Here is a 14182-nt window from a genome sequence, read left to right as displayed (position 1 = left end):
AAAAAAAAAAAAAAAAAAAAAAGAAATAGGAAAGAGGCAGGGTGAAGGATATTCCTATTGTTTGACAGCCTACCGTGTGCATTTAAGCACCACAGAAACCTTAGGAGAGATTATTTTCATTTTCAAGCATTAAAGTTGTGAAAGTGTGACCCTCAGAGTATTTTATTTCATTTTCCTAATTTTTTTTTTTGTTTGTCCAAGATCACACAATTGGTAATTAACTAAGTTTAGAATAGAATTATTTGTATCTGACTTCAAACAGGCACAATACCCTTAGCTCTATATCCTGCTAGAGATTTTCTCAGTTCAGGAACATTTCTTTTCTCTTTAAGATAACCTTCACTATTTACAACTTTTGAGCACTATAATTTCCTTAAAAAGTGTTACCTCACATTCATGTCCTGCTACTGCCCAGAAACACTGAAAATAAAAGGTGTTGACTTTTGCTATTATAAATCATTTCACCTGATACCTATTGTGAAGACAAAATATGAAAAAACTCTGTCCCTGTGTCTTGTTCTTTTCCAATATTCCAGCATGACAGGCAAGGTATGTTCTAGACACAGGCAACTTTAGAAATATAGAAACATCATCTGCTGGAGAATAATTGATCCTTGTTATATATCTGATCATATTTCTGGCTAGTCATCTTCAGAACATCAGATTTAATTAAATGTAGTAACTAATTAAAGGACAGAGTGTGTGATTGAATTCCTAGAAAATTAGAAAAATAAAATTTCAGATAGGTAGAATTCTCTTTATTTGTTCCTTTTTTGGGGGGTAACTTCTTGACCTTTTGTTAAATGCAGTGCAAAGAAAATGTAATTAATGCAAGTGTGTTTTGTACGCCCAGTAATAGATTTTTTCATTGAAACATAACCTTTATAAGATGCTTCTGTTATTACTAGCTGTCAGGAGAAAATTAAATGAGCTTGCTCTGAGCTTCAGATTTATCTTTCTGTCTACAAAAGGCTATGTGAGACACTGAGGAGATACATAGCATTTACCGATGATTCTGTAAATTAGTCCCATCAATCTGTGGTAAACATAACACATCCTCTCCCTGAAGCTAATGGCTTGGGCCAGCAATGATACTTTGCTGCCCAGCACTCTCTCGGTGTCTGCTTCGAAAATACCTCTAGCTACCAGGAACTTGTATCTGTTAGTGTGCTGATGCAGTTGTTTACTCGGAACATGCATGACAGCCTGAAGCAGTGCATGCACCATCACAGATTGGAAAAAGTGTCCAATTCGACCAGTGGAGTATAGTGTTTGGTTCATTGTAGTTTCATGGCAATTAGATTCAGAAACGAAACATGAAACTGACTCAAGTGATATGGAAAGCCCTTCCAAGCACTGTCTCTGAAGGGCTAGTTCTTTTACAGTTTTCATACCAGGGACCATCATCCTTGGTGTCTCAGTGAGGCCTGATGCCACTTCAGCCTCACAATCAGATTATCAATCTGGATTGGCAGTGAACCCAATCTGTGCTTTACCTGCATTTCTAAAGCTGAAGAACAAAGCAGAAGTTAACTCTTAAATGACCCCCCTGCTTGGAGAGTCAAAGAGGAAACTTCTATCATTCAGCAATTAATTTTCCTCTCATTTGGTCTCTGCGTTAGAGGATGGTCCCAGTGTACACAGAGCTGACTTTTACTCTGGCTAAGTCACTAACAGTTTGGAGACGGGAAGCCACTTGGCTAAGCACCAGAGGTTTTCAGTTTCCTGTGATAACTCAGACTTCAGAAGGGTGCAGAGTTTGCCCTAACGTCTTATGAGAACAAGCGGCACATCTCCAGCAGGGCCGGTGATACTGGGGGAGCAGTCCTCACTTCAATATTCCAGCATACTCTCGCTGCCAGTTTTGTTCAGAGCTCCAGAAGTGCAGGGGATGTGTGAACATGTCGAATTAATGAAAAACAAAGTTAAACATTTCAGAACCTGCAAAAGGGTTCAATTCCAGAAATGAGCAAAGGTTTGGGAAGAGCCTTATTTTTTTAAGTGAGGTTTATTCATCCTCCGTAGACACAAAAATAAGTCTTTCAAAGAACATGAATATTTGAGGCACTTGGCAACATGCAGTCTTTGGCAACCTCTCCCTTATTTATACCATGTAATTATACTTGCCTTTATATGTGTGTCCTTTTCATTATTGAGCCTAACATGGTCTTTTGTCAAATTCCAGTTATTGATTAGCACTGGCAACTCTGAAATGTGGCTTTTTATACCTCAATAAATCTCTTTCCCCCCTTCTTAAATCACAGCAGATCTTGTTGGACATTTGGGGAGAAAACAACTTAAAATTCACATCCAGATCTTGGCTGCCAATTCAGGACTTTGTTACTATGCCATTTGCCAAGTTTTTAGCTTACTCCTCCTGAAAGTGCAGGGTGTGGGGGTGGGGGATCCCTGTTGCTAGAGTGAAGACCAAATGACATCATTAGCACTCAGCTGAATCTGCGACTCCCATGGAATTCTGGCCTTCACATTCCCCCCCTTCTCTTGTTTCTCCCTATTTGCTGCTCCTCAACCCATCCTGTAATCTCTTCTCAAACAAAAAGCAAACAAAAAACTGCTCAAAGGCATGACATCAGTGACAAACTATGAGCCTACAGATTTGTTTGAATAAATATAAGTAAACAACCAAAGACTTGGCTTTTTGTCAAGAGATTTAATCCTTTTGCCAGTTGTACACTTATAGTGTTAATTTTCATTAGGGAACTGGTACCCCCTTTAAAAAGAGAAAATTAAGATTGCTGGGGAAGAAACTAGTGAGGCATGAGTGTGGGCACCAGGTATTTCTAGCCTCTCTTTATTATTTAAAGAAAGTATTATTGTGTCTAATCTATACTGCCACCAAGAAAATTTAGTTGCAGCCAATTATTCTAAACTCAGTTCTATTTAGGGTTGCATCTTTTTAAGGAGAAAAGAACAAAAGTTCTTTGATACTGCTATTTTCCTCTTTCTTCTTCTTCTTCTTCTTCTTTTTTTTTTTTTTTTTTTGAAACAAGGCTCTCTGTTTCCCAGGCTGAAGTGCAGTGACACCAGCATGGTTCACTGCAGCCTCAAACTCCTGGGCTCAAGACATCCTCCTACCTTAGCCTCCCAGGTAGCTAGGACTACAGGTGTGCACCACCACACTTGACTAATTTTTAAAATTATTATTATTGTTATTATTATTATTATTTGTAGAGACAAGATCTCACTATTTTGCCGAGGGTGGTTTCAAACTCCTGACCCCAAGCAATCCTCCTGCCTCGGCCTCCCAAAGTGCTAGGATCACAGGCATGAGCCACCATGCTGGACCAGTAAATGCTGTTTTCATATTCCATGTTTATATCAAGATCCTTTGAGATCGTAACTAATTTTCTTGAAGGTTTCATTAGTTTTTATATTAAATGGTATCCTTCGGCCTGAAAAGAGTTAATGCAACTTTTCATGATGCTTGATTGGCAGTCACTGAAGATCCCCTCATCTCTTTGAAATTTATAATAGATTTGTTCTTACCTTTGTCTAATTGTGCAGAGACTTGTGTGTAGACTCACTAAACCTGCCAACTTTAGCAAATGGTGTGTAACTATTCTCAATATGGGAGAGCCCACAAAGTACTGTTTCAAAACGGGATGCTATTTCCTCACAGCAAGTTTCCTTCTTCCTATTGAATGTTGGCAACCTTGATTTTGGAATATTTTTGCATTTACAATCAAGAAACTTTCAAAGAATGTTATTCTGACTGGTTTATTAGAGACCTATGATTTATGGCATGTTTAATTCCACCTGACTTCCATCGGATGGTTGCATGGAGAAAACATGTAATATATTCGAATTTTGTCAAAGCTGGAGAATAGTATATTTTTGTCACATATCAGATTCAAGCCTGTATTCCAAGCATTTATTCATTCTACCTGTTTATTTATTTTTAATAACACCACAATGATTAGTACGGGGTTTTGTGACTTGTGTCACTTATGGGATACTGTTTCTACGTCTTCTGGGGTCAGAAGGCCATTCTAAGGCAACAGCAAGAGCACAGTGGGTTCTGATGAGCCATTTACTTTCTTATAATGCAAGAGCCTATTCAGGGTGATCCTTGTGCTGCTGTCAGAGCAATGAGGGTCAGCAGTTGTGGTGACAGATTAGTTTTGACAAGCTTAATGACCCCAAAGAAGAAAAGTCTGTGGCTCTTATAGCAACTGGGGAATAATTGGTGAGCTCAGCCAAATGGGGAATGTGTTAAAATTCCCCAATTCTTTATGGCAGGCCAATTACACCATTCAGCAAAGAGGTGGAGGGTTGCCATCCACTTCTTTAGCCTTACGAAAGCATCAGCAGGCTATATTTCAATCAATTGAATTTGGTTGGGCAAAACATCAGGACATTGAAAGAAACAACTGGATCTTTCAAACTATGTTCATGTGAAGAACTTGGGCAAAGAGCTACATTTTTGTAAGGCACCAGTGGGTAATGCTGATCTCACTACTAGTGAATTCTGTTGATTCACCAAGTGCTAGTTTTCTCTCATCTGCCCAGGGTGGGTAGGCCCTGTGACCAAGTGTAGGTTCATTAGAGTACATGACAAATAAATAACTACCAATTATTGGTCCACCAAAACACAGTCTTTTTTATTAATTTATTCAACATACTGCGGACCCACTATGTGCCAGGATCATCCTGAGTGTCAGAGAATGATGAACAAAGCAAGAGAAGATCCCTGCCTGCATGGAGACAGCATTCTAATGAATAGGTATAGTAAGAGACAAGTAATAAATAAACCAGACAATTCCAGATGGTGGCAAATGCTGTAGAAGAAATAAATGGAAAATGTGGCAGCTGAATTAGTTTGCTGGGGCTGCCATAACAAACTACCACAAACTGGGTGCCTTAAGTAACAGAAATTTATTGTCTCACAGTTCTGGAGACTGGAAGTCGGCAGGGTAGGATCCTTCTGAGGGCTGTGAGAAGAGGATCTTCTCCAGGCTCTACTCTCTTTGGCTTGTAGATGGCCATCTTCGTATTCACACAGTGTTCTCCCTGTATTTTCACATCATCTTCCCTCTGTGTTTGTCGCTGTGTTCAAATTTCCTTTCTTTTTTTTTAGGCGGAGCCTTGCTCTGTCGCCCAGGCTAGAGTGCAGTGGCTCCATCTCGGCTCACTGCAACCTCTGCCCCCTGGGTTCAAGCAATTCTCCTGCAACTGAGATTATAGGCACACGCCACCATGCCCGGCTAATTTTTGTATTTTTAGTAGAAACGAGGTTTCACCATGTTGACCAGGTTGGTCTCGAACTCCTGACCTCAGGTGATCCACCTGCCTCGGCCTCCCAAAGTCCCGGGATCACAGGCTTGAGCCAAGGCTCCCAGCCCAAATTTCCTCTTTCTGTAAGGAGACCACACATATTGGATTAGGATCCACCCTAATGACCTCATTTTAATTTGGTTACCTCTGGAAAGACCCTATCTGCAAATAGTCACTATGCTCTATTTGGGAGGGAGTGATAATAAAGTTGAGACTCTAGGAGAAGAAATACTCCTGAGAAGAGTCAGAGGTGAAGTGTTGGGGCAGGGAATGGCATGTGAAAGGCCCTGAGGAGGGAAGGGCTTTATGCCTTTTAGGAAGAGAAGTTACAGGGCTTGTGAGGATGAGGGAAGGGATTTTCTCACAGATGTGGCAGAGACCGGATCACATGGGCCTTGCTGGGCAACTGCAAAGAGGAATTTGGAGTTTCTTGTGAGTACTGTAGGAAGCCAGTGGAGCATTCTAGTCAGAGGAGTTACATTTTCTGATTGTCATTTTAAAGCTGTCTTAGTCCTCTTGGGCTGCTATAACAAAAATATCATAGACTGGGGGGCTTATAAACAACAGAAATGTATTTCTTACAGTTTTGGAGGCTGGGAAATCTAAGATCAAGGTGCCAGCAGTTGCAGTGTCTGGTGAGAGCCTACTTCCTGGCTGATGGACAGCACCCCCTCCCTGTGTCCTCACGTGGTAGAAGGAGCTAGCTAGCTAGCTTTCTGGAGTCTCTTTTTATAAGGGCATTAATCCCATTTAAGAGGGCTCTGCCCATTAATCCTTGCAGAATGCTCTCGTGGCCTCCCAAAGGACCCACTTCCTAATACCATCACCTTAGAGGATGGGGTTTCAGCATATGCATTTTGCAGGGATGCAAACATTCAGACCACAGCAAAAGCCCATATTCATAGAGTGCCTACTGAACACAAAGCAATGTGGCAAGTACAGAGTAGATCCCAAAGCTTTCCTATTGTCTTTATTGAAGACTAATGCAGACTTCTCACCTCATATTTAACCAGCAAGAAGTTCTTGCTATTCTCTTATGGCTTCCTCCAACAGCATGTTGTCTATTTTTCCACCTCTGGGCTTTAGCCAATATTATTTCTTCTGTCTGTGTTTCTCTAAGCACCCACTCTGCACATTGAACTCCTGTTTATACTTTGACACCCACCTGTATAGTATCCCAGATTCACAGTCTCTATTCACTTGTGTCTTTTATTATATCTCATTCTATTGCATTTGTTTGTTTACATGGCCATCTGGCCAAATACTGGACGAGTTTCCTGAGAGCAAGGACTCTATCCCATTTATCTTCATGTGCTGAGATCCTACACAGCGTCCAGCCCAGAGTAGAAGCCCAATGCCTGTTTATTAAATGAAGTATAAGACAGGGCCCTGCACTTAAAAAGAGAAGCCCATTAAGAATCTTGGAATAGCAGAATAGAGGGGGGAGAATGAGGAGATTTATAGGTACATCAGTCTGACTCCAACCCCAACTAGCATTACTTGTGGGCATTATTGCTTAACTTCTTTGAGTCTTGATCTCTTTATTAGTAAAATAACTCTAATGATTCATGACTTTTTTTGAAATAAGAATTAACTTAGGAAACTTTTATGAAAGTGTCTGGCCCACGGCATAGCACATGCATACTAGACACTCAATAAAATGGTGCATTTTCTCTTCCTCTCATCTTCAAAAAGCCTTATTGTTATTATACATGTGGGAGGAAAAGCTCCTGAAGACTCATGAAAACTCTGGATTGTGCAGTTGTTCACTTAAGGGCTTGGTAGTCATATATGGCAGACATTTACCTCCAAAATATGTTTCCAGGGAACTGAGAGAGTGGAAGGCAATGTTGGAACATTCTGGTGGAAAGTCAATCAGGGGTTAGGATTACCAAAGGAGCCACAGCTTTCCATTACCAATCAACTTTTCATAAAGAACTTTAAGAGTGTGACGTTTGCTGCCACTAAATTCCCTCACTGAAGATGTGATTTATTAACCATGATAATCACTTTGTTTGAGGTCTTGTTTGCCAGTCCCATGAAGCTCCCTGATTTGCAACATGGGCATTTCAGGCAGAGCATTTTGCACAGCCTTGCAATATCTATGGTGTGTGTCTTTGTGTGAATCTGAGCAGGTGATATAAATGTCTAATTTTTTCAGACAAAAGGAAAACATGAAAAGCCCTTTCCTTTGTGCATCTGAGATGGACTGGGAATGACAATGAAAGAAACCTCACCAAGAGGTCTGTTGGTGCTAACATTTCTTTGTCTGTTTTCCAGAGTCATGGTATATATATGTGCCTAATAGCAAGGTTTTAAATGTGGCTTCTATTTAAAATCGCTGTTCTCTAGTGTTGCCTCTGGGGTGAGGATCTAATTTTCTATGTCAGTACTGCCCTGGTGGTATATCCTTAGGGCTGCTTGATAAGTCCCTTGGTTGACAAGTCTGCAATATGCAAATCCCATCTCCTGGTTCATCTTGCAACTCCCTGTAGTTTGAGTCTTTGTTCCTCCTGCACACGCAGGCTCAGTGCCTTCTCCTCACTGCCACCTCAATAGCAACTTTTTAAATCTTCTTTTAAATGTGCTAATTATAAAGGTGAAAGCAAAGACATTAATTGGCTAGGCAGCCAAACTGGGGAAGTGTTATTCAATCCAAATACATTGATTACTGCATAAACAAGAACAGGTTTAATGTGTAGGCAGTGTAAAACACTCTCAGGAAAGGGCTCCAAATCCACTGCTTGATGATTATTTTATCCTGCTTTTCCATTTGAGACCCCTAGGCCACACCATCAAAGAAATAACAGATATATACTGTAGATAGGGAGCCACTTTGAGATTTTCTTCCCATTCCGCCGCACTGTGGGAGGCAGGTGGCTTAGAGGCCTAGTAAAGATTTTTCAGGTTTTAGTTCCAACTGCTTATGCCATGCTGTGAGTTCCAGGGCAAGTTCTCAAGGATGGAGCTCTTAGACGATTTGCCAGGGAAGACATGGGGGCTTAATCAGCTTGTGACTGCAAGTGTAGATTGTTCTTATTATTGATGTACCTGAGAGTTGAGGCAGAAGCCTGCCCTTTTTGGGGAGCTCTCATCATGTCAGTGAAGCTGCAAAAGAAAAAAGCCAGATAAAGACGAAACATCCAAAGTCATTACAGCCTGATCAACTGAGATCGTTTCTGTAATGAAATTACTGTTTGAGGATTATTCAAAGTTGGCACATGGAAGGAGTTACTTCAGTAATGAAAGGACGAAGAAAATACAACTGGTCTGTGAGATCAAAACGGAAAAAAAAATAAAGCAACCCTTCATGCAACGTCTTTTGGTGTACTCTAAAGCTAGGGGTTAGATCCAGTGTGTTGAGTTACTTAAGAATGGGCTGAGAATCAGAGCGATGTCTCCAAGCCCTTTGGCTTCCTGGGAAAGGCCTTTATTTGATGGGCCAAAAATATTCTGCTTGAGGATTGGGTCTCCACAGAATTAGACAAAGGGCATCAAAGCCCGTTCCATGGTGATCTGAAGGCTTCTGTCCAGGACATTTCTGTTAATTTGGATACCATCTATAGTCTCAAACTCATGGTGGTTGGTTGTAACATTTTAATAGCCAGCCTGGGTTTTTGGCAGGCTTTTGTTTAGTTTATTTTTCTCGAAGCTTGAGACTTGAGAAACTGAAATTTGAGAGCATTGCCGTGTCTTGGAACTGAAAATATAAAACCTATTGGAGGTGATTTTTTTTTCTTTCAACTGGTACGCTAAAGAATGAAAGTCAGCTTTTATAAATGACCATTAGGTAATGTAGTAGCCACAACAGTTTTTTCTCATGGACAATGTAAGCCAATGTAAGCAGGTAGTTTGACCACGAATGAAGAATTCTTTTCTTTTCTTTTCTTTTTTTTTTTTTTTTTTTTTTTTTGAGACGGGAGTCTCGGCTCTGTCGCCCTGGCTGGAGGTGCAGTGGCCGATCTCAAGCTCACTGCACTCTCCGCCTTCCGGGTTTACGCCATCTCTCCTGCCTCAGCCTCCCGAGTTAGCTGGGACTACAGGCGGCCCGGCCACCTCGCCCGGCTAGCTTTTTGGTATTTTTTTTAGTAGAGACTGGTTTCACCGTGTTAGCCAGGATGGTCTCGATCGTCCTGACCTCGTGATCCAGGCCGTACTCGGGCCTCCAAAGGCTGGGATTTACAGGCTTGAGCACACCGCGCCCGGCCAAAGAATTCTTTTCGTTTTTCTTCTCTTTTCTTTTCTTTTTTCTTTTTTTTTCTTTTTCCCTGAATCTGGAGAATGTCAATTGTGGTAGGAAATACTTATGGGAGCAGTCTAGGGTATGATCCTAGTCAATCACTTGTATGTATATACTACTTCTTTCAGGTGCCCATCTTTCCCCATAGCTGTCATTAAAGGGAGACTTCTCATTGCTGATTATACTGACACTTTTTTTCCCCAGATTTTTCCTATTTATGGTCTTTTAGGCAAGTCAACTTATCATGAAGATTTCTGAAGAGCTTTGTGTATTATTTAGTCACTAGGTGAACAGTCTATTCTTAACTATAGTTTCTCAATTATTACTCTCTATGGCTTTTGAATCCCTAAATTAATTAATTTAGGAGAGAAAATTAATCTGACATTTTGCTACTTGTCATGCTTAGTTCTTTACAACCCTGTTTGGTGAGAATCTGTTCCAAGATCCTGGAAGCATCTTGGCTATTTCCTGTTCTTTAATCCAACGCCAACCATAACTACTGCTCCTGACCCCTTTTTCATCGGTATGATGTTTTTAGGTTTGTAAAATATCATCTATAATATCTCTTGTGGTGTCACAGCAGCCTCTTGAAGCAGGCCATCCTCAGGGTCAGAAATTCCTTCTCAGGCACCGTGACACCTCCATCCTGTCTGCCAAGGAAGTCAAGTTCAGGGATTTTTTATTTCTCTTTCTCTCTTTCAATAAATAAACAAATAGATAGAAAAGATCTGAAGCTGAGTTGAGAAACTGTCTTACTTTTTTCTTGAAGCACAATTTGACCTTCAACTTTCAATTTAAAACCTAACAGAGATAGGCAGAACACCACGTGTCTTCACGGGTACAGTGACTAAAGATGGGAAGGCCTGACTCATGCTGGCCGTCTTCCCTGACTACTACCCTGGGAGGCCATGCGTTTGCAACATCTCTCTGATTTACAGCTCTGTTCCCCAGGTTGTCTTCATTTGGCACAGCCACTAACTCTAGCCTGTGCTGTCTCTCCGCAGCCTGTCCCCTTGTCCTCTCTACGTCATGAATTCCCTTGCTTTTGCAGAACTTCTGCTCACCAGGTGGGGCCTTTTGAGCTTTCGCATCTCTCTTTTATTTATTTATTTTTACCCGCCAGCTTATTCCATGTGCACCATTGTCTGAATTGTCACGCATTTTGGATTTAATTCCAGATCGTCAAAGGCATGTTTTCAGCTGAACAAACCAAATGAAGTAAAAAGCTTCATCCTCTTTTACTTTATTCTCATTACCCATCCCAGCGGGGAGGATGAGTAAAGAATGCATCCTCTAGATCCTGAAAGAATTTCTAATATTCGTTCTTTCTCCATAAGATACAGAGCTTAATCCTTCCTTTAGACATTTTCTTTTTTTCTAAATAAACAGGGCCTAATTGGAAAAAGCTGAGAGAGCTAAGCAGAAAAGAATAGAAAACATTTACTGAGCTTGGAAGTGCATATTGAATACTGCAGGAAATTTGCATATGGATTACTTGGTGAAAAAATAGAAACATTCTCAGCCCATTAGTTACTGTGATGGACTCCCACTGAGTAAAATCCAAGTACTTTTGCCTTGTTTTCTCCAACTGTTCTTTTCTGTAATCATTTCTCTTTAACCACGGGGCAGCTATTCTGTTACTGCACTTTGTACTAAGGAAAAGACAACACAGAGAATGTAGCTGTGCCTAGAATGTGAGCAGACTGGCTCTGATTTAATCCTCCAGTGAACATTGTACCATTATTTCTAAGCTTTGGCGGGAGGGTTGCCTCTTTATCGAGGAGCTTCTAGGTCACATTTGCAGCTCTACGGTTGTGTTAAGTGACAAACCATAGATTGCTCCCTAGTGCCTCAGTTTCTCCAAATGCAAAAGAAAGGTAATTTTAGCACCATTAATAGAGATGGAAAAAATCAATGAATATTTATAAAAGTAAATTGAGACCCTGGAATGTAAGATCCCACAGAAATTCAAAGCATAATTAAGGTAGGGAGAACAGATTAGTGTTAAATATATGTGTGAAACACATTTTACATTTCCTTCCAACAAAGGCTGAATTTAATTTACTCCAAGTGAGGGGGAGAAAAAAGGGAAAAAAAAGTGGTATTGTGAATTAGGATTCTAAATTTGGATTTCGATATGTTGATTGGTATACTACAGACATAAAGCCACATATTTACTTTTTCAGCAAATGCATGTGTGTGTATGCGTTTGTGTGTGTGTGTCTGTGTCTGTGTGTATGTGAGGTGGAGAAGATATATATATATATATATATATTATATATATGTATAATGAGCAAATCTAATTATCATTGGCAATATTCCTCCAGGAAAGCCAACAAGTACTAACAAAAGAATTGTTATCAAAAATATGTTTTCAACGGCTTACTTTTAATCCATTGAAAAGTCATTAAACATACATTATCAGCTCTTTGCATTGTGATATGAGGCAAGACCATTTGTACGAAGAAATACTCAGATATTGCCTGCAGAAAACATCTATATTACTGTGTCATTGTTTGAAGAAACAACTCAAACCCTCACTTTACAAGGGGGAATTATTGAATATTAAGAGATATGGAAGTCAGTGTAAAGATCAAAATATTGATATCCATCAGCCCATTTTAGTCTATCTACAATAGCTTACAAACTGTTGGAAAGAATGATCTGTACAATATTGATCACATAAGTGGAAATAAATCCTAAGAGATAAAGAAGACCTTCTGTACATTATAAATACTTAAGTGCTGCATATGTAACAATTTCTCAAAAAACCAACAAAACAAGGCAAATATTCTCGAAAGATTCTACCATAAAAAGAATACCCTATGGAAAATCCAAGTTCATTTTTTTCCGTTCCTGATTCCCTTGATACAAGTGAATCTTTCATTGGGGTATTAAAGATATGGCTAAATTTTCTGGTGAGAGGCAGAATTTATCAGACAATATGTGTAGTGCAGATCCCTCAAATCTCAGAAAAAAAAAAGAAGTGGTGACTTGGCTCTTCAACAGCCCAAGAATACATCTTTATGAATATCTGAACCAGGAACTGCCTAGGTTGCAATCACAATGTGATTTTTTTTAATGAAAAATAAATAAGATTTGCATAAGGGGAAAGCTGGGTTGGGATTGTCAATTAGCTCCCCCAGGATCTTGCCAAACAAAGTGTGGCCTGAAGACCAGCTGCATCAGCATCGGTTGGGAGTTTTCTTAGACATGTAGCATCCAGACCCCATCCCAGACGTACTGAATCGGAGTCTGCTTTATAAGGAACTCCCAAGGAGATTAAAGTCTAAGAAGCACTGCGCGAGGATACCATTTGGTATATTATTGTTTCAGATATTATGTGTTGTTTCCATACAAAAATTACCTGATAAAGTCTCAGTAATTGACTTTCGATCATTGAATAAATGAAGATCCAAAGGGTAGCTTTGACATTTGGATAATCTGACCCATTATTACTCATCAATCCCAGAATTTGTGATTTTCGTGCATTGAGCACCTGGCAAGTTCCAGGCACTGCGACAGGCTCTGGAAATAGATGAACAAAATAGATGCAGAACCCAGGAGTGCTGTTAAGCAGATGATTACTGAAATTTGTACTTAATGGCAGATAGGTAAAGAATTAGAAAGGAAAAATACAGTGTGCAAAGAAGGTGCAAATTGAGTGAGCCTGGCCAGGTCCAGTCTGGAGCATCAGAGAGTGCCAGGGTTCCCCTGGGTGGTGGTGCCTCTGGGCAGCTTCTGGTTCAAATGGGTCACAAGTAAGCAGAAGAGCAAAGAGGTGGATTACGATATCCCAGTAGTAAGGTGACCAAAAAGTAAACCTATGTCAGTGAACTAACTTTTTTCTCCCTAAACAAATACTTTATTAGCCATATGATTTTATTTTTGAGATATCAAAAGCTTACATGGTTTGCTCAAATTAGAAAAATAACAAACACCAGAAGTGCAGGGAGTATGCAAACAGAAGCGTAAATAGGCATTTTTTTCCAGATCTGCCTTGTGAATTGTCATTCTCCAGATTATCTTGGCCTGGGGGAACCTGTGGCTAGGCAGTTTCTGGTTTCCCCTCTCTCTCTCACCACGGTTGTCTAAAAGTTCAGTCAGTGTGCCAGTGATCAGCTGGATCCCAGATCTGTCTTTACTGTGTCTTCAGTAAAAGACACATCCAGAAAGGCCAGTGTGTGTGTGCGTGCGTGCGTGTGTGTGTGTTCATACTTCTTCCTCTGTTTCTCTCTCTCCTCTTTTCCCTGTTGAGGTTGCTTTTCCATCTCAGTCATTTCAAGTTCGAATTTGATTTGCATTTCTAAACTGCTAATTATACCAATTACTTGCAGTGCTTCTGCATTCCGAAAAGAAGTCTGAAACGGACCCCTTTTATTAAAGTCAGTGTCAGCTCACCCTGAAATTTAGAACTATAGAGTACAGGTCCCTTTTTTTATTTTTTATTTTTTCTTATAAATATATTTTCAAAAGGCCAGCTGCCAGTGGTCTGTTTTCAGGTCTCAAATGCTCATGTTTCTGGTCATGTTTTCTGTAGTCCAGCATACATTCTTTAACTAAATACTACTCTTGAAAGATCAAAAGGAGTACTCCCTGCTTTCATTTTGTTCTTGGCTGTAGCTCATGGATGGCTTGCTTTTTTTT

At 40.1% G+C, this 14182-nt stretch overlaps 1 protein-coding gene across 3 annotated transcripts in view; it reads left to right on the top strand.

Annotated features, from left to right (window-relative positions):
• Positions 1-14182, top strand: part of GLIS3 (GLIS family zinc finger 3) — a 347077-nt gene that overhangs the window by 207257 nt on the left and 125638 nt on the right. The gene's annotated exons all lie outside the window — the stretch shown is intronic.

This window comes from Rhinopithecus bieti, unplaced genomic scaffold, assembly GCF_001698545.2.
Source record: "Rhinopithecus bieti isolate Rb0 unplaced genomic scaffold, ASM169854v2 scaffold_14741, whole genome shotgun sequence".
In the NCBI taxonomy this organism is placed as follows: Eukaryota; Metazoa; Chordata; class Mammalia; order Primates; family Cercopithecidae; genus Rhinopithecus; species Rhinopithecus bieti.
Note: the sequence above shows the minus strand (reverse complement) of the source record. Positions and strands in the feature narration are given on the sequence as shown.